At 37.7% G+C, this 18,777-nt stretch overlaps 1 pseudogene; it reads right to left on the reverse strand.

The window, feature by feature from the left end:
* Nucleotides 1-17,798, reverse strand: part of LOC127634063 (solute carrier organic anion transporter family member 5A1-like) — a 64,039-nt pseudogene extending 46,241 nt beyond the window's left edge.
* Between the last annotated feature and the right edge of the window lie 979 nt (nt 17,799-18,777).

Here is an 18,777-nt window from a genome sequence, read left to right on the forward strand (position 1 = left end):
CATATTACTTTAAATTAGTTGTGCGAATTAGATTCAGGGCTGATCTTTTTTTGCGGCACACAGGGAATCACACATAAACTGCTACTGTAATGAATGAGTGCTTTCTCAGACCTTGAAGCATGACAAGAGTGGCCATTGGAGAGTGAGTTTTTGGCAATTCTAAGCATTCACAAATTTAAACTTTCAGACATTATGTAATTCACATGAATATGCCATTTTGTTAATAAAAATTTGTAAAAATTACATGTTTACAAATATTAAGTTGCCCATTTTCAAGAGTCATTATTGGTAGTTATGCTGACTCGTTGCACAGTGATCAGAAAGAGGATAAAGATGCTGCTAATGGTATAAAACTAATTAACAAATAAACATGCAAATACAAATCTGAGTACACATGATGTAAAGTGAGTCATACAATCAGACATTGTGTGGAGCGATCGAGACTGTATGAGCGATCATGAGCACTTTCAGCTTCTCTCCCGTTAACATGAGTGCCCTCGGTGTCAATCAAACATGCAACTCTCCAGATGCTCTCAATCTCTCACCATCAGTCACACATCTCAGCGCTATTCTGTGGTTAAAACAGCTTCTTTTACTGATCTCATGTGAATTATACTAATAGAATGAGGCCTAAAGTCATTGATAACACATTTTAATGTCACATTAATTAAGGTTTTACATGTAGCATACTCATATTAAAATGCTCCTCTAAACCCCTCCCACAGAGGTGTGACCGGTGTCTGAATGTTCGGAAACAGTATAATATTGCTCACCTCTTTACTTCTTTTTACCTCTGAATGAAGAACGAATAAGTACTTCTCCGGAGACCCAGCATGTCACTTTTTAGACTGAACTGTAAAGAGCGATAGCGAGACAAACAGACCCAAAGGCAGAGGAACCGTTTAAACGATGAACAGTCACTGTGGATGTCGAGAAACCTGGCACCGGCTTGACCAGTGGGGAGAGATGACAGAAGCAGCGTACACGCTGAGGTCACGCCTGGGGCAAGCCGTGAAGAGTGTGTACATAGAATGAGTGTGTGCTTTGTGGAAGTCAGGAATAGATTTCTGGAATCCTCTATTGAAGCTTAGTGAGGTGCAGAACGACGCCCAACAGGGTAGGGTTATTTAGCTGCCGACAAGCAGGCAAAGACAAGGTATCCTCCGTGAAAACCCTTCTGACATGCTGCGAATTGGAAGGCAACCACACCCCTGACATGCGGGTAACAAACCGATACATGAGACAGGACCAACTAGGCAGAGAGAGTGAGGTTTAGTTACTTCACATCAAACACCAATCTAGCAAAGATACTGAGAACTCGAAGAGCTTAAGAAGAGAGTGAATTAGATGAGAACAGGTGTTGCTCATCACGCTAATCAGTGGAATGATCAGCGTTCCCTCTGGAACAATCAGAGTTCCCATGGAAACGGTGATCATGCATGCCGGCCGCACCAGCGAGACATGAGGGTGAGAAAATAACAAAACACACCAAAACAAACCGGCAAACTCACCGAAGCCGTGACACTGAACATTCTTTACATCGTTCAACTGAAACATGATAAGTAGGCTAACTGACATTATTAATAAAAAAAATATAGTGAAATTAAGTCTTGAAGGGATAGCTCACCATATTAAATCACCCTCATATTGTTCCAAACCCATATGACTTACTTTCTTCCATGCAACACAAAAGGAGATGCAGAATGAAAGTCTCAGTTGCCGTTCACTTTCATTATATGGAAAAAGATGCAATGAAAGTGAATGTGATCTTTTGTGTTCAATGAAAGTAAGTAAAATGAGTTCTGAAGAATTAAAAAATTTTGGTATAGGCTACTATTCCATTGTGCAAAATAATGTGGTAATAATTAGTCTATCTGTGCCATATGTCATCCCTATAATACCATAAGAGAGTGACGATCATTTCCTCACTGCACTCTGATGATCATGATCACAGACTGGTTTAGTGAAGACACGCATCGAACATCAGGGTGCTTGTCTGTGTTTTCCTCCTCATGCTGGATTACAAACTGGCTTTGCACTGATTGCATGAGCTTTAGAAATGCCTTTGCCATGGACCCAGTATTCTGGGTAAGTGACAGATGATCCCTCGGCACATTCTTTCTAAAAGAGCAATCTGGACCGACTGGCCTGAGCACAATGTATTTATTTGTCTAGTGGGCATAGACAATGAGGGCCAAATAGGGGAAGGGGCAGTGAGACAGGTAGCAACTTTGCCGTGTGTATTTATGTGTGGGCACATGAGTCTGTGCAGTGGTGTCAAAGAATGAATTTACACCTGCAGCTTTTCCATCTGAACCACAGTGACAGCCTTGTGTAGTTCATGTAGGGTCCAGGAAGAGAGAGATAGTTCACCAAAAAGTTTTAATTCTGTGGTTTACTCACCCTCATGTTGTTTCAAACCCATCTGACGTTCTCCCTTTCAATGGAACAGTCTTTTACAAATTACAATGAATAGGGACTAGAGCTTTTACTGAGCTTCAAAAGGATGCAAAAGTACTATGAAAGTATCATAAAAAATGGACTTGTGTGCTATATTCTTAGTCTTCTGAAGTAATATGATAGCTTTGTGTGAGCAACTGGTCAATATTTGTATACGATGTTACTCACTGAAAATCTTTACGACTCATTCTTATGGATCAGATCTTTTCAACAAATCAGGAAAGGGAAGATTATCAGGGTTTAATGACATAAGTGTTTATTTTTTCTCACACAATGTGACTTCAGAAGACTTGGAATACAATGCACAAATCGGATGGATACCTTTAATGCTACTTTTACAGTGCTTTTGCATCCTTTTTGAAACCTAAAAGCTCCAGTCCTAATTCACTATAATTGCATGGGGAAAAGAAACCAGGACATTCTCCAAAATATCTCCTTTAAGGTTTATTAAAAGTTACTTAACAAAAATAACTTTTGTCTTAGTTTGTCTAAAAATAATTACTGAATGGACTTATGTTTTTGTTCCAAAATGTTTTGTTCGTTTGGTGATATTTCTCCTGTTTGCGCACATTCCTGAAATTCTTGACCATGGAGAATTTGGCTAGTCAAAGAGCATTGACAATTGGGCAAAATTAATCGTAGGTGTGGTTTGGACATGACGTACTTAATTTAAAACCGTGCATGCCAGCTGAGGATCTTGATGCTAAAATACTCTTATACATAATGCTCAACACAAACTTCAAAAACTAATTTTAAAACTGTGTAGTGCGTAGTATAAACACAGGCTTCATTCACCATTGGCGCTTTAGTTTGTATTGTGCTTCTTCTATTGTATAAATTAAGCTTTAGTGTCCCACAGCAGAAACAGAAGTCATGATGGTAAGTAAATGATGACAGTATTTTCATTTTTGGGAGGACTATTTCTTTAACCAGCTCCAATAAATTCAACCTAAATCCTAATCTGGGATGTAAGGAACAGTGGTGAATAGAAGAACTCCTCAAGAATTTTGCGCAATCCTGGTATTACTGTCTGCCTGGGCCTATACAGTCCAGATAATTCTAACAGATAGAAAAGAAAAATCCATGTAGAATATCTCTCTCTTGCTTTGAGGCAAACACAGAGCAAGACAAAGGATTACTAAGCACTTTTATAAATCATTACTCCAGGCACACAGAGGCCTGGGTTGCTCAGGAAGTATTGAAGTATTGACAAGTTCAAATCCTGGGTGTGCTTAGTGACTCCAGCCAGATCTCCTTTGCAACCAAATTGGCCTGGTTGCTAGGGAGGGTAGAGTCACATGGGGTAACCTCCTTGTGGTCGCGATTAGTGGTTCTCGCTCTCAATAGGGTGGTTGGATCGCAGGGATAGCATGAGCCTCCTCATGCTGGGAGTCTCCGTAGTGTCATGCACAATGAGCACGTGATCGGATGCACGGATTGGTGGTTTCAGAAGCGGAGGCAACTGAGACTTTTTCTCCACCACCCGAAATTAGGCAAGTAACCACGCCACCACGAGGGCCTACTAAGTATTGGGAATTCCAAATTGGGGAGAAAAAATAACTTTTTAATTTAATTTTTTATAAAAATAATCCAGGCACACTACAAAAGCATATCCAGACATCCTAAGCATCAGCTGCTGTCCACATTCAGATGTTGCTCTAAACTGAACCAGGGCAAGACCTTCAAATAAGATTAACATAATTTAGATTTTGGGCCAATAAGATATACACCCCAATGAAAGCACGGCTAACATCAAACAGCGAGTAGTCCCTTATGGATCAAACCTTAAAGCTATTGTTGTTTCATAGGCACAATCTCTTCTGAGGGGCAAATACTGAAAATCTGACTCACTCAAATTGCAAAACAGTGGTAAAGACAAATTGTATATCAGTGAGGAATGACTTTTTGTAACATTTTCTACATTTTGTTCTAAATACCAAATGCTTTGTATTCATAGGAACATTTGGAATCCTTGAACAGACATGTTTTCTAGATGCATAGCTCGCAAAGTACCTCTGGTAATGTCTGTTACCATCGCTTCTGGACTGGGACTGAAACATGGTAAACATACTTCGGTTCAGAGAGAGCTTTATCCCGAGGGAAGGTCATTAGATAAGACAAAGTCAAGTCTAAATTCCCAGAAAGGGCAAAGAATAATGAAGGGATTTTTGCCCTGACAAATACACAGATCATGTACGCAAATCATCACCTTGGCATGTTTTTTTTTTTTTTTGCAAAACAACATTTAGTGGTTTAATGGAAAGATGTTTCGCAAAACATCTTCCTGTTGTTCAGGTTCAATATGATTCCACATATCCTGCTGTTTTAACCAGTTACAACAAGCTGTCTTTTGAGAATGGGTTAGTTGTGACAAATGGTGTCTTTTAGACCAAGACTGAAATGGAGATATTTGAGTGTCACCCATAGCTAGAAGCAACTGTACTTCTTAAATTCGACAGCTAGCAAGGGAGTGACATGGGAAAACAACCTTATAAACAGACTCTTTAATCTTTTAGAAGAGCGAGCATCCCATAAAGGCACAGTTCACCCAAAAATGAACATCCACGAATAATTTGCTCCCCCGATTTCTTTTGTCGAATACAAAAAGAGCCAGCCTCATTGATCATTCACTGTTATTGCACCTCATTTTTTTCATACAATGAAAGTGAATTGTGACGGAGACTGTCAGTCCCAAACATTCTGCATAACATCTCCTTTTGTGTTCCACAAAAGAATGAAAGCCATATGGATTTGGAACAATATGACGGTAAATAAATGATGACAATCTTCATTTTTTGGTGAACTATCCATTTAAGAAAGTGAGGACCAAGAAAATATTAAAATTTAATCTATTCAAAAAATTTAGATCGAAGAACATACTATCCGAATCACTCATGTCTGTCGAAACTAAAAAGGCCCGGGGAGCCTGGGTAGCTCAGCGACTAAAGACACTGACTACCACCCCTGGAGTCGTGAGTTAGAATCCCAGGGTGTGCTGAGTGACTCCAGCCAGGTGGGTAGACTCCTCGTGGTCGCTATAATGTGGTTTTCGCTCTCGGTGGGGTACGGGGTGAGTTGTGCGTGGATGCCGCAGAGAATAGCATGAAGCCTCCACGTGCGCTACGTCTCTGCGGTAATGCGTCCAACAAGCAACGTGAAAAGATGCATGGAATGACTGTCTCAGACATGAAGGCAACTGAGATTTGTCCTCCACCACCCGGATTAAGGCGAGTCACTACACCACCACGAGGACAGAGCACATTGGGAATTGGGCATTCCAAATTAGGGAGTGAAAGGGGAGGATAAAAAAAAAAAGAAAAGAGAGTTAAGAAACTGCCTGGCTCATCTTTAGATAAGCTCAAAAAAAATACTTGGAACGTCATAATCTCAGATTGCTTTGAGATAAAAATGTCAGTGCGTACATCAATAGAAAAACAGTTGCACACTACTACTGCAACTGACTTTGGAGAACACAAACTCACTTGTCCTCTATGACAAATGACAAGATGATATCCAATACCTTACCCTGATCCATTCTCTAGTAGTTGTAAAAGCCATTTTCATTTAATTTCAATGACAGATCAAAGCAATGAATAAAGTGATCCATAATCATTTGGTTCAACCCGCTAACATTTAGTGACCATTCCGGATCTGTAATTATATTTAATTTGCCGAATAAGATTGTTCAGTTTGAGTTGTTTAAACTGACATACATTGTTAGCAACCCATGCGGAGAGGCACTAATTACAATGAATGCCATAACAAGTGTTCTGATCACATTTCAAAACGCTATGTGACATTTGTCTGAGCCAATCTGGAATAAAAGGTGCAACAGCCCAATTTGTAATGATCAAGTCATATAAAACAGCAATGTAAAATCATTCCATGTCAATTAAGTCACATGAAATGAAGACAAAGTCATATATTATTTATATAGCAAAGATATGTAAACTAGGTTATGGGAATCTTGCGAGCACCACTACAAAATGTACCCTAAAGCAAGCCAACCGTTCCAGACCAGACAAGATATCCAAATTTCATGTGAAATAAAAATGTAATATTAAACCGTATCAAACATCTAAGGGGCAGTTCACACAGAACACATTTTTGTGTTTGTCTGACTAATCTTGAACTTTTCGACACAGAGAAGCAGATTCACTAACAGTTGCACCACTTTTGCATGTGGAATTTCAGCAAAAAATACCTGCGTCTTATTAATTAACCACCCGCAAATCACGTTTAGCGGGCGCAATCAGCGCCGAAATTGCACTGCATCTTCAATATTTAAAGGGCACCTATTATGTCCCCAGAATGTGTCTGTTAAGTTTCAGCTCAAAATACCCTACAGATAATTTATTATACCATGTTGAAAATGCCAATTTTTGTGTGGGAATAAAAACGAGCATTTGTTTTGTGTGTCTTTAAATGCAAATGAGCTAGTGCTCCCCGCCCCATAATCCTGAATAGGGCGGAGTTTTGACATCACTGCTTTGAATAACTAGACATCATAAGCTATATGACTGATAGCGAAAATAGTGGTGTTCAGCCCTATATGTTTGAACCGGAGTCAGACACTGATGAGAGAGAGACTCCGTCAGAAGTAACAACTTTGAGAATGAACCAGGAAGTTTCCGAATGGTTATTTGATAATTGTATTTATTTGTTGTAGAGTTTTTTTCAGCAGTTTTGCAACAATGGTTGAGCAACACACACACACACAAATATTGTTACAACGTTCACCATGCGCTATAATGAAACAACACACACAAACAAACATGCCCGTCAGTAGTGTCCATCAACAGTTGTGGGTGGGGCCTGTACAAAGTGATGTCACTTTGTGCAGAATCTGCAAACGGCTTGTTCTGAGACAGTGCTTATGATTAATGGGGATTAAAAAAAGGACTGGGTGGATTTTTATCATTATAGGGTGGTTGTGTACACACACTGCCAACACACATTGTTCAAACACCATGTAAAAGTGAATTTTGCATAATAGGTCCCCTTTAAATTAAGTCATTCTATGTAAATTAGGCACATTAAAGATTGAGCTTCATTCACAAACTCTGTGCAATGTGCCCTACACAATTTACATTGTGATATTACAGCCAAACGAAAGTAGAAAATGTTTATTTGTTTTATGTTTGTGAACATTTTTAACTGATAATATCAGCAGTAATTACTCAAATAATCATCAAATGATGTTGAAGAGCATTAAAACCTGGCATAACCTTCTACATGTTTAAGAGATGATCCAGGTGTCTGGATCAAAGTGATGCTGTTCAGTCCCAGCAGGGTGGGTCAAATACGGTGGTCTGCAGCATCCTTGGCTTTATTGCACTCAGAATATGACCGCAAGATCAGAATTGCATGTGCAAATTGCGTTCAGCTGTTATTTTGTGTGCGTGTTTATGCTTTTGCCCGATCTGCATAATTCCTTTAGTAATTTAGTAATAAAAAATTAGCATGTGCAAAAACCTTTTCACTCCACAGGTATGATACCATACAATTATCAGTTTTTATAAAAAAATTAGGACTGTCAATCGATTCAAATTTTTAAATCGAATTACATTGTGTCCCGATTAATTAATCGCGATTAATAGCATTTAATCGCATATAAATATATTTGCTGAGAAAGCCCCTCGTATAACAATATTTCAATATATATTCTATACATAGTTATCTTTAATTATTTCAAAAAAAAAAAAAAAAAAGTCACTGTGTCAAGTTAAATATAGTTTAATACTTAGAAGTGTTTTGAACGCAAGAACGTAATGCACGTCTGTGTTGTTTTGGTGCTCAAGGGTGTTTTTCTTCACTGTATAAACTGCGCATTGCCATACAGCTGAAGTTTCACTTTCTGCCCTCTGGAGTAAACAGGTGGTACTACAAGCTTGCATTTCTCAGGAATCTTCCATATGACGGTCTGGGGGCATTACGATTAATGGCGTTCATTTTTTTAACACGTTAGATTTTAGTCAAATTAATCGCACTGAATTAATGCATTAAATTGACAGCCCTATTAGAAATAACTATCCAGTGTAAAATGTCTCCAAATGGATATAAAGTGTTCTTAGATTTAAATGCGGACACATGGAGGATTCGGTTTTCAGAGTGTCAAGTGCCCCCTGCAGGAATAAAACTTTGTGTCTCACAAGACACAGACAGTAGCAGACAACATGCAATTTAGTCCATAAAAGGCATCCATAGAAATGATCCGTTGTTTTCATGGTGAGGAAAGCAGACAGATGAGTATTTTAGATGAGCAGGTAAGAATGGTAATTTTCTAAAAGGGTAAATTCTTTCTGAAACATTAACCCTAATGCTTTTTATGAATATTTGATATCATACAGAATATAAATATTTAAGAGTATGCATTGAATTAGGAACGCCATGATTATTCGGTTTTACTATTAATGCAATTAAAAATGTCAAGGTTAATTTAACCGTAAGAATTTATAATCCATGGTTAAAAAGCATGAAATGTTTTATTTACACGTGGCAAAAATATTAAATATAATGTATAAATATATAATATAAAATATTTTTTTGTAAGAGTTTGTAAGCCTAAATGTGAAACATTTTGTGCCTGTGTGGGGTACTGGAGCAGTTTATATGGTTACGGATGTGGCCGCATGGTGTTTTAATGGTCAGGTGTCATGAATTGAACAAGAACTTTCAATTCATGTGAAACTGAAGCTTAAACACAATCTTAAATCCTAAATGCTGCCTTGTTTGGCCGCATTTAAACGATTAACTGAAGACGATGGATGTAAAACAAGCAGACAGAAGTCATACTGTAGAAAGATACACATCCTACAAACTGGACAGGATACTTCAATTGTCGTCCAACAAGCTAGTAAGTTTAATATTTTTAGCTGTGATGATTTTAAAATGTATGAAATGTATGCTGATGGTGTGCTGTGCATTACGTGTAGTTACTATCAGCGAGTAACTTGAAAGGTAGAATCTTAAATAGTCCTCATTATTTAAAGCATAAATTTTTGTCATTATCGGACTTTAAATTGCTTGCTGTAAGTAATATTCCCATTATTACACATAGTCCAAAGCTTCATTTGTGAGATGCTGTGGACAGAATTTTTATAGAGTCTGTTGCCGATTCTTTACGTTGGGGTGTCTGAGAGAACAACTGATTGCTTTAATAAACTAATGCAGAAGAAAAAAAACTTTAGGATGCATGAACTACATTTTGTGCAAAAAAGTTTTTAAAACTGAAGTTCTTAGTTTTAAACTTGACAAGCAATCTAAAAAAAAAAGCAGTGCTCTAGTGGGAAAAGCTTAAAAAACAGCGAGACAAGCTGCAATGGTTTAATAAAAACATCTGTACATGCTTTCATAAGAAAATGCTTCAAAAACAGCACAGACAGTGTAAAAACACATTCAAGTGCATTATTGCACTAAATACCACTAAACACAGCACAGCGAATAAAACAATGCAAGTGTCTTGAGACGTGTTTTTAAAAGTTTAAGTTCTTTTAAACAGTTAAGTGTGAACAGCCCCTAACACTGCAATTCACTCACTGCTGCTGCAGAAAATCAATTAATGCTGGAGTACATATGGAAATAGAAGACAGCACTCTAATAATAGAGTGTTCATGTGAGGTGGCATGGTGCATAAATCTCCTCTAAGAACTTCTGTCTGCTGAGAGCATGGCACAAACACCATGCCATGTTTATATGCTAAAGGGTACAGTAGGGCAGTGACAAAGGGTGGGAAATAGCTTACTGAAGACTTGCTTAAGTCACAGTCTGCTGAGTAACCCTAACGCGTAACTGAAGCCTGTTACCCAGTTAGGTAGTGGGTGGTAAAGTCAGAGGAAGCCACCAATGCCGTGACATGGGTGCAAATTTTCTTTAGGACTCCACAAAGCCAAATGCACTTCCAGCACAGGGAACGTGATCACACATAATGGACGGAACATGGTGGAGATTTTTTTTAAACTCAGAAGTGAGAGAGAACAGATGTATTTAGATCTCTCTCTCTGTGTGTGTGTGTGTGTCTGTGTGTGTGTGTGTGTGTGTGTGTGTGTGTGTGTGTGTAAGAACTGTAGAGCACACAAAATGTGAATGTGACACTGCAAAATAGTATTTTTTCCTCAATATTTTTGTCTTGTTTTCCTGCAGAAATATCTAAATATCTTGATTTAAAGATACATTTACTTGAGAAGCAATATTGTTTGTTTAACGTATACTGTAAATCAAAAAAAAAATTGGTCAGACTTATGCTTAAAACTAGAAATAAGTGGCAATAGGATACGAAAAATAAACGTAATTTAAGATATATTATCTTAAAGTCTTAATAGGCTAAGGTTAATATGTCATTTAAAAGATGTTTTTACTGCACAAAAACAAAACACCGTGGCAGGTAGGAGGGCGGGGCCGAGAGAGATAAAGGCAACCGGAGGCGTCAGAGAGTTACATGGCATGTGTAACTATTACACATAATAAAGACCACAGTATATTTAAAACCTCTTCCTCTCTCCTTTAACACACAACTTGCAGCAGCTGTTCCCCTGCTAAATTTAACAGAAGACAGAGAGGGTAGATGTGTTTATCCAGGGCGGTCTGATATCGTTTCCAACAATACAACACAGACTCTATCCATCTCACAGTATTCCTCAATAACTACCGCAAATAAAAATGCTTGCCCACCAGGGAGCTGTCAGAGCATTATGATCAACTATCTCTGACACAGAAAGCGCTACAGCCAAAAAAAAATAATGCAGGCCCTAAATTGCCTACTGGAATATTATTAATTTATTCTGCATTTTGCAACAGACTAAAATACAAACACACACTCAAACTCATAAAGACACAAACTCAGAGAGAACACCAATCCCAAACCAAAACCCTGGCTGACTCCAGTCTATAATCCATGAGTATCACGCAAAGAAAATGGTTGGCCTGTAAATCAGTCGGAGAAGCACCTGGTCCCCCAGTTTATTAATGAACTGTGCATTTTCTGACAATTCAAATGGAAAAGAATGATTAATTAATAAAAATGTTTAGTGTATATAGGGACCTTTAAGATGTCAATGAAGAGATGCCACTTCATAGGCTAATCTCAGTTATTCATCAAGGAAATGCCACTGATGACTAATCTGAATGTGTTTCAGGAAGAGAATATGTTCAGACAATAAACTCTGATTTATGTCAGCTCAATAAAGTGCATTTGCCTGAAGCATGTTGAAATTTGTGTCATAATGCAAGTCCCCTGAAAGCATAAGTTGCACTCATGAAGGTTTTCACTGAAAAATGTCTTACATTTTAAGTGGGACATATGCCTTCAGAAGACTTGGAATATCATGCACAAATATACTTTTATGGTATTTATTGATCCTTAAAGAAAACATTTTCAACATTCCATTGTGGCAAACATTCCACTATACATTCATTTCATCAAACACCCAATTTCAATTTGTCTTTCTTGCCCCAAGTGATTTTAGTAAATTGTTATGGGATTTGAATTAATTTGAAGAGGGAGATATCAAAAGGAAATTAGACATACAAATGATTGTCATTAATTCAAATTATAGTTCTGGGTCTCTTTTTAAGAGTTGATTTGTCGGCTTTCTATTAGTTGCCTGGCCGTCCGAAGCAAGACTCAACTTTCACCTCAGTATATCTACTACTTTTTTTTTTTTTTTTTTACAATCTAACACATTTTCTTTATCTAAAATATCACAAATACAAATATTGCTGAATCATGTGATAACACAATCCTGGCCTTTTATAGAGTAAAACATGTATGGACATCAGTTTCGAAACAAATTACAGAAAACTACTGAAAACTGACATAATTGTAAATGTTAATCAATACCTTTTAAGATAAAGAAGGTTTTGTAAGACCAAACTAAAAGCTCTAAGTCTCACAAGTGTTATAGATTTTATAGTTTTTTTGCTATTTCAAGACATTAAAAGAGTTCACCCAAATATTAAAATTCTGACATCAATTACTCACACTCATGTCATTGCAAACCAATATGAGGAAGCCTTTCTTCTGTGGAACACAAAAGGAGACGTTAGGCCGAATATTAGGGACTTGCATCCTCAGTTAGCATTAACTTCCATTGAAATTAATGTGAATGGTAACGGAGATTAACATTCTACCTTATTGTGTTGCATGGAACAAAAAAAGTCAAATGATTTTAGAACAAAATGAGTGTGAAGAATTTTCATTTTTGAGTGAACTAACGTCTTGAAATGGCTAAAACATTCCTGGTTATGCAGCAAGGTTTCAGCAGAGAAGTAATACCTCAGGCTGTCATAATGGGGAGTGTAAATACAGAGCGAGGTGTAGCCCGGTCAGGAAAACTACATTTGTCTCCCTGAAATAATTGCGATAAACCATATTATTGTCATTTTAAGACAATTTAATGCCACTGATATAATGATAATATAAGAGCATAATAATGCAAGTGCACCTGTTTAAAGAGCAATGAACTTCTAATTCTTAAGAATATTCAGACATTGGAATGTCAAAAAAAAATAAAAACAATGATTTAATTGCGTTTTTTGTTCCCAGCTCGGAAAACTGGATGGGATGGTTGTGTTTTAGATGAGCTTTTAGGTTAGTAGTATTGCCACTGTTTTTAAACAAAGTCAACATACCGGCTCGTTAACGTTAATTGTCTCTACTCTCTCATTCGGCTTAAAAGCAAAAATGTTCCCACACTGGAGCTGTGGAATGTGGCTTTGAAACCAAGTCCATTTGGACTTATTCTTCCAAACTTTCTGGCTGGAATTATGCAGTCGTCCTGAAAAACACCTATTAAAACACCTATTAGCCTCAAGTAACACGCAATCTTCACCTGTCGCTGTCCGATCTATGTGTGTGTGGAGTTGCCTAAGCCCCACCGCTGACACAGAGAGCAGACAAGAGGACAGAACAAGCGCGACTGGCTAAAATATTGGTGACATTAATTCTTATGTAATCAAACACACATGTAAACACAATGGGTAATATCGAGGTCAGCAAAATTGATCGAGGTTATGTCCATATATATCGTAAGAGAAGTCGATAATGTAATTATCGTGACAAGCCTAGCGAGGTGTATGGTTTTCTTTATCTCCAATGCTCTGCCCTTATCACACTTACTGTACTGACTGTGATGCAAGCTATGATAAATAAATGTACTTTAAGGAGGCAGCACATACACTTCATAATAGGGGTGGGCTCTTTATTCTGTGTATATATGTTCACGGATGCATTTTCACCCATCACAATAGCCCCACACTACTTCTGGATAAGCCAGTGTTGCTGTAAAAGCACTGAGATGCTGGGAGTGTATACAGCTTACTCACCAAGCTGTAGATAAAGTGGTCTTCTTAAAAATTCACCTGTGTGTCAAATCCAGTGGCCGGTCCACATCAATCATAAAAAACAAATCATCTTTTGTAAAAACCTCTCACTGTGCAAACATCCAGCATGCTTAGTACTTCCATGGTTGCCATGGTTATGACTCAACACGTTGATAATATCATGATGCTGAATATAACCAAAACAAGAAGATTATTTAACACTGATGTCACCTTGTTTCAAGCACAGAACTGTTTCTCCCACAACAATCTCTCCAAAAAACAGAAAGGTGCACCCAAAATGTCTCATACAATTTCATCAGCATACCCAATCACAGAGCGTAAGGAACAGGATTTGAAGAAGATTAAAGATAAAGGTATATGACAGAGGAGAGAACATTTGATGGTGTGTTTTACCCCCCTCATCTTGCAGTGATTTGTTTAAATTTGATAGGGGTATATTAATTGCTACTACATGTTGTCTACAGAAGAGAGATCTACAGAACATTTCCGGACCTTGTCACATGACTGTGATGATATTTTTGCAAAATGACATTTCGTGGATCTTTACTACAGGGCCGGGGGATTTATTTTTCTGAACTAGTTTGGCATGCCCTAACAATAAGTTTTGCATTCCCTCGTAATTGTTTCGTTACTTCACAATGGTTTGATCTCCCACACAGAACGTTTTGCGTTCCCTCGCAATAAGTTTTGCGTTCCCAAAAATACTTTGCGTTCCTTCGCAATAGTTTGCATACCCTCAAAAAAAGTGTTGCGTTCCCTCGCAATAGTTAGGGTTCCCTCGCAAAACGTTTTGCATTGCTTCGCAATAGTTAGGGTTCCCTCGCAATAAGTTTTGCACTCCCTCATAATAGTTTGCATACCATCTGCAAACAGTTTTGCGTTCCTTTGCAATAGTTTGTGTACCCTCGCAATAGGTTTTGCCTTCCCAAAAATAGATTGCGTTCCTTCGCAATAGTTTGCGTACCCTCTCAAAATGTTGTGTTCCCTCACAATAGTTTGCGTACCCTCACAAAAAGTTTTGCATTCCCTCGCAATAGTTAGCGTTCCCTCGCAATAGTTTGTGCACCCTCCCAAAAAGTTTTGATTTCCCTCACAATAGTTTGCATTCCCTCAAAACAGTTTGCGATGCCTTGTAATAAATTTTGCATTCACTCACAATAAGTTTTGTATTCCCTCGCAACAATTTGCTTTCCCTCACAACAAGTATTGTGCTCCCTCGCAATAAGTTTTATCAGCACACAGAGCAAAACTATTTCAGAGGAAATATTCCGGCTTTCACATATTGCGCCATTTTCCAGGTTTAGTGTGGCAATAAAGGCAATTACAATTCTTCCCAAACAGATGAGGTTTGTGTTCTATTGAGTTTTAAATGAACAAAACCTACCTACCACCCTACCCTAAACCTTAAACCTAAAGTCAGAAAAAGCAAACAAATCCTGAAGCAGCCAAATCCTTTTGTGGAAATTCTATGACACTTTCGGCTTACATGTCGACTAGCGTGCTGTTCAGGACTCATTTCAAGTGCAACAATATCAGCTGAACAAGCTTTTAAATGTAGTTGGTACTATATTTATATGGTACTATTTATATATTTATATACTGCAAATGCTACAAGCCATAAAAGTACATGAAATGGAGAAAGTGTTTTGGTGCCATAAGATGGCATTGTGTAAGGAATGAGGGAAAAGGTGTTTATGAACTGTTAATCTGCCCTTTTTCTATCATTTGTGTGAAAGTGAAGGTTTTGAAATGTATTTATATTGTATTGTACAATGACAGATATTAAAGCATAGCCTATACTCAATTGAAAATACAACAGAAGCACAAAAATATGTGGATAATTATCAGGGTTCCAACACCTTTTGACCTCTAAATTTCCATTATTATAACACGACTTTTCAAGTTGTTGGTAATTAGAGGGTACAGATCGTTAAAGAAATTGGCAAGAAATTGCTCTTTTTCAGAAATATTTGGAAATATTTCAGAGCTGAGCATAACTAAAACATGTTTTCACTATAGAAAGCTCCATGACTTTTTTCAGGTCTGAAAATCACAAATTAAAAATGCCCTCATCTTTCCAGGCTTTCCATGACTGTGGGAACCCTCAATAATAAACAAAAAATGTCTTACCTAGGTAGAGAGATGCATTCTCCTTTTTCACATTATCATCCAGGTATGTTGGTCCCAGCGTGTAGATTGGAGTGGAACCCATGCCAACCAGGACCTGGGCACAAATGAAAAGGGCGACGTATATGGAGTGATCGTTGCCCTCCTGATCCCGTGGACAGGAAGACATATCCAGAGTGTCCCATCTGCTCCCATTGCCATTCATGCACAGGCCCTCATTCCCCCTGGAAGAGTTGACCTCTTGGATTTTATAGGGTGGAGAGATAAAGTGTGGAAGGGAGAACAGAGCTGCTCCCACGGCGATAAATACCCCACCTACCGCCAACCACCGTGGTCTCTGCCCTCGACCCCCAAAGTAACTGATGAAGACCACAACCAACAGACTCCCAATGTCAAAACAGCTAACCAAAAGTCCAGATTCAGAGCTTCTTAGGCTGTATCTCTTCTCTATGGTGGTGATGACACTACTAAGGTAGCCAGAGACCATCAATGACTGGATGAACGTCAGGTAACACATACAGAAAAGAAAACATCTAGAGTCCGAGAGAATCACCCTAACGTACTGCCTTGCAGGGTATCGGATGAATCTCATGAACGAAAAACCAATTTTTTTACCACCTGCCCGGTTGGTATCAGTTCTCACAGAGCTACTAAGAACCACCATGCTGGACATGGAAGGGGAGAAATCAGTCCTGGTAGGTGAATCCAATTCGCTAGAGTCTCTTTTCTGGTATAGCTTGCTGAATAATGAGCACTGGTCAGTATTTACTAAAGTCTGTGTTGTGCTGACCAGCCTCGGCTCCAGTGTCTCATTAACTGTAGGACAGCCGCCATTAAGAACGGGTAGGCTTCTGGATTTGTAGTAACCTGTCGAATCCACATACTGACTCTGGAATTCACAGACTTCCAGAGATTCCGATATGTCACTCCTGGTCTCATCGTTATATGATGATGTCATTTTAGCTTAGGCTAAATAAAAATACAACTAGGATTATATATTATAAATTAAAAAGTTCACAGCCTGACTAGACAATAGAGACAAAGAGGCAAAGACAAATCGACCTCCAAACATGATCACTCTTTTTAGCTGTCAACAAGTCCAACAGCTATCTTTCTATCTATTCTTCATCATAATTTGGAAATCTTACTGTGTAGTCATATCGCATACATATAAATATATTCTACAGTAGGTTACATAACCTGTTGTAATTGATTAGAGTTAAAGTCTAGCCTAATTTATAAGTGCAGCAATAAACAGTTATTCATATGTTATTACAATGTCACTAATATGTATTACAATGAACCAACTCTGGGTCATGGTTCTGAAATAATTATATTTGGCATATTGTTTCAGATGAAATTCAAAGGACAAGCTGCACAGAATCCTGAAGCTGAAAAACAAGACAATGGAAATAAAAAACAAATTAGAAAAGTTTTACTTACCAACTCTTACTAAGCAATGCAAAATGCTTTAAAAACACTGTCATTTGTTTTACATCTAGCTGCTGCCTGAAGGTGGATTAGTGGCTTACCAACACAAAGAACTACTGGAAGCGCGTGCGACAACAGACTACTGGGGGAAAACAATTTCAAGAAAATAAAAGCGGTGTCAGTCATTTGTCATCTAATACAAGCCATTCCTGACGCATCGTTTACGAAGTCATTACTTTATACATGAGAAATACAGCGCAATGCAATGTCAGTCTAAAACCTGTTTCTTTCTAAATAATTTATGCAGAGCATCACGCGCGCAGCGCAATGTAAATTATCGAGACGTAAAAAAGGTAAAGCTCGGAACAGTGAAATGAATGAGCAATAGTGTACTTACACGGGCAGATAAAGACAGAGGTAGTAAGTTGTTGTCCTCGGTACGGACAGTGAGTGAATGAGATTGCGGATTTGATGAAGGGGCTGACGGAGTCATCTCGGCTGCATTCTGGGAGATGTAGTTTCAACAAATTACTTATACAATATAGTTCTCATTGCCATGTTCAAATCGGACCACGGAACAGACAAAGCATAATTCATCAGAACAAGCCAAGTAATTTAGTAAAAATACTTTTTATTTTTTTATTATTTTACCCACATGCAATTTAAACAGAATACTTGTACTTTGGAAATGTAATTAAGTAAAAGATACAGTACTTTTTACTCCTTACAATTTTATAAAACTTTAAAAAAGTACAAATTTTCTTTCATAATACTAGACTGAAACCAACTTTGCACTGCATATGACAAGCGACAGATGACAGACCAGAGGTCAATACTTTCAAATGGATTGTCGCATTTCTACATTTTCCTTCATATTTAAAATCATATTTATTCATTTCTACTCCCTATTTGCTGAATTATTGTTGTTGTTGTTGTTGTTGTTGTTGTTGTTGTTAGGCAACTATTAATTATAATAATAACTTTAAAACCAGCAATGATAATGATAATAATAATGATAATACAAATAATGGAATCTAATAAAATATTAATTATACATTTAATTTATCCATCTGCAAAACAGCAAGGTTTGGTAGCAAACCTCAGAAAACAATTCTCAAAACTAACAGCATTACTTTCTTCAAAGAATATATATATATACACAGTGAGGAAAATAAGTATTTGAACACCCTGCTATTTTGCAAGTTCTCCCACTTGGCAATCATGGAGGGGTCTGAAATTGTCATCATAGGTGCATGTCCACTGTGAGAGACATAATCTAAAAAAAAAAATCCAGAAATCACAATGTATGATACAGCTGCAAATAAGTATTTGAACACCTGTCTATCAGCTAGAATTCTGACCCTCAAAGACCTGTTAGTCTGCCTTTAAAATGTCCACCTCCACTCCATTTATTATCCT

This window comes from Xyrauchen texanus, chromosome 41 (assembly GCF_025860055.1).
Source record: "Xyrauchen texanus isolate HMW12.3.18 chromosome 41, RBS_HiC_50CHRs, whole genome shotgun sequence".
Taxonomy (NCBI): Eukaryota; Metazoa; Chordata; class Actinopteri; order Cypriniformes; family Catostomidae; genus Xyrauchen; species Xyrauchen texanus.